This window comes from Triticum dicoccoides, chromosome 4A (genome assembly GCF_002162155.2).
Source record: "Triticum dicoccoides isolate Atlit2015 ecotype Zavitan chromosome 4A, WEW_v2.0, whole genome shotgun sequence".
NCBI lineage: Eukaryota > Viridiplantae > Streptophyta > Magnoliopsida > Poales > Poaceae > Triticum > Triticum dicoccoides.
In genome coordinates, this window is record NC_041386.1 from 495,691,076 (window position 1) to 495,694,765 (window position 3,690).

Sequence of the window (3,690 nt, forward strand, 5' to 3'; positions counted from 1 at the left end):
GTGGTAGGTGTGACTGTTATTTCTGTTAAAATAGGAGATCATTATTATCATGGCTTATGTGATATGGGTGCTAGTGCTAGTGTTATACCTCATGACTTATATGAAGAAATTAAGAATGAAATTGCACCTATTGAGTTAGAAGATATTGATGTTACTATTAAACTTGCTAATAGAGATACTATTGCACCAATTGGAATTGTTAGAGATGTTGAAGTCTTGTGTGGGAAAACTAAATATCCTGCTGATTTTCTTGTTCTTACTTCTCCGCAAGATAGCTTTTGTCCAATTATATTTGGTAGACCCTTCTTAAATACTGTCAATGCTACCATAGACTGCACTAAGAGTATTGTTACTGTTGGTTTGGATGATATGGTTCATGAGTTTAATTTCTCTAAATTTAGTAAACAACATCATGAGGAAGAATTACCTAGTAAGGATGAAATTATTGGTCTTGCTTCTATTTTCGTACCTCCTAGTGATCCTTTAGAACATTATTTGCTAGACCATGAAAATGATATGTTCATGAATGAAAGAAGGGAAATAGATGAAGTATTCTTTAAACAGGAACCTATTCTGCATCACAACTTGCCTGTTGAAATTTTAGGGGATCCACCTCCACCCAAGGGTGATCCCGTGTTTGAGCTCAAACCCTTGCCTGATAATCTTAAATATGCTTATCTTGATGAAAAGAAGATATATCCTCTTATTATTAGTGCTAACCTTTCAGAGCATGAAGAAGAAAGATTATTGAAAACTCTGAAGAAGCATCGTGCTACTATTGGATATACTCTTGATGATCTTAAGGGCATTAGTCCCACTCTATGTCAACATAAAATAAATTTGGAAGCAGATGCCAAACCAGTTCGTGATCCTCAACGACGTCTGAATCCTAAAATGAAAGAGGTGGTAAGAAAAGAAATACTAAAGCTTCTGGAGGCAGGTATAATCTATCCCGTTGCTGATAGTGAATGGGTAAGTCATGTCCATTGTGTCCCTAAGAAGGGAGGTATTACTGTTGTTCCTAATGATAAAGATGAATTGATTCCACAAAGAATTATCACAGGTTATAGGATGGTAATTGATTTCCGCAAATTAAATAAAGCTACTAAGAAAGATCATTACCCCTTACCTTTTATTGATCAAATGCTAGAAAGATTATGCAAACATACACACTATTGCTTTCTAGATGGTTATTCTAGTTTCTCTCAAATACCCGTGTCGGCTAAAGATCAATCAAAGAGTACTTTTACATGCCCTTTTGGTACTTTTGCTTATAGACGTACGCCTTTTGGTTTATGTAATGCACCTGCTACCTTTCAAAGATGCATGATGGCTATATTCTCTGACTTTTGTGAAAAGATTTGTGAGGTTTTCATGGATGATTTTTCCGTCTATGGTTCCTCTTTTGATGATTGCTTGAGCAATCTTGATCGAGTTTTGCAGAGATGTGAAGAAACTAATCTTGTCTTGAATTGGGAAAAGTACCACTTTATGGTTAATGAAGGTATCGTCTTGGGGCACAAAGTTTCTGAAAGAGGTATTGAAGTTGATAAAGCCAAGGTTGATGCTATTGAAAAGATGCCATGTCCCAAGGACATCAAAGGTATAAGAAGTTTCCTTGGTCACGCTGGATTTTATAGGAGGTTCATTAAGGACTTCTCGAAAATTTATCGGCCTCTGACTAATTTATTGCAAAAAGATATACCATTTGTCTTTGATGATGATTGTGTAGAAGCATTTGAAATACTTAAGAAAGCATTAGTTTCTGCACCTGTTGTTCAGCCACCTGATTGGAACCTACCCTTTGAAATTATGTGTGATGCTAGTGATTATGCTGTAGGTGTTGTTCTAGGGCAGAGAGTTGATAAGAAATTAAATGTTATTCATTATGCTAGTAAGACTCTAGACAATGCTCAAAGAAATTATGCTACTACTGAAAAAGAACTCTTAGCAGTTGTATTTGCTTGTGATAAGTTCAGATCTTATATTGTTGATTCTAAAGTAACTATTCAAACTGATCATGCTGCTATTAAATATCTTATGGAAAAGAAAGATGCTAAACCTAGACTTATTAGATGGGTTCTCTTGCTACAAGAATTTGATTTGCATATTGTTGATAGAAAGGGAGCCGAGAACCCCGTTGCAGACAACCTGTCTAGGTTAGAAAATATTCTTGATGACCCACTACCTATTAATGATAGCTTTCCTGATGAACAATTAAATGTTATAAGTACTTCTCATAGTACTCCATGGCATGCTGATTATGCTAATTATATTGTTGCTAAATTTATACCACCTAGCTTCACATACCAACAAAAGAAAAAGTTCTTCTATGATTTAAGACATTACTTTTGGGATGACCCACATCTTTATAAAGAAGGAGTGGATGGTGTTATTAGACGTTGTGTACCTGAGCATGAACAGGAACAGATCCTACGCAAGTGTCATTCCGAGTCTTATGGAGGACACCACGCTGGAGATAGAACTGCACATAAGGTATTGCAATCTGGTTTTTATTGGCCTACTCTCTTCAAGGATGCCCGTAAGTTTGTCTTGTCTTGTGATGAATGTCAAAGAATTGGTAATATTAGTAGACATCAAGAAATGCCTATGAATTATTCACTTGTTATTGAACTGTTTGATGTTTGGGGCTTTGATTATATGGGACCTTTTCCCTGCCTCTAATGGATACACACATATTCTAGTTGTTGTTGATTACGTTACTAAGTGGGTAGAAGCTATTCCAACTAGTAGTGCTGATCATAACACTTCTATTAAAATGCTTAAATAAGTTATTTTCCCGAGGTTTGGAGTCCCTAGATATTTAATGAATGATGGTGGTTCTGTTGGAAATATGCCCTAGAGGCAATAATAAAAGGATTATTATTATATTTCCTTGTTCATGATAATTGTCTTTTATTCGTGCTATAATTGTGTTATCCGGAAATCATAATACATGTGTGAATACATAGACACCAACATGTCCCTAGTAAGCCTCTAGTTGACTAGCTCGTTGATTAACAGATAGTCATGGTTTCCTAACTATGGACATTGGATTTCATTGATAACGAGATCACATCATTAGAAGAATGATGTGATGGACAAGACCCAATCCTAAACATAGCACAAGATCGTATAGTTCGTTTGCTAGAGTTTTTCCAATGTCAAGTATTTTTTCCTTAGACCATGAGATCGTGTAACTCCCGGATACCGTAGGAGTGCTTTGGGTGTACCAAACGTTACAACGTAATTGGGTGACTATAAAGGTATACTACGGGTATCTCCGAAAGTGTCTGTTGGGTTGACACGGATCAAGACTGGGATTTGTCACTCCATATGACGGAGAGGTATCTTTGGGCCCACTCGGTAATGCATCATCATAATGAGCTCAAAAGTAACCAAGTGTTTGGTCACGGGATCATGCATTACGGTACGAGTAAAGTGACTTGCCAGTAACGAGATTGAACGAGGTATTGGGATACCAACGATCAAATCTCGGGCAAGTAACATACCGATTGACAAAGGGAATTGTATACGGGGTTGCTTGAATCCTCGACATCGTGGTTCATCCGATGAGATCATCGAGGAGCATGTGGGAGCCAACATGAGTATCCAGATCCCGCTGTTGGTTATTGGCCGGAGAGCCGTCTCGGTCATGTCTACATGTCTCCCGAACCCGTAGGGTCTACA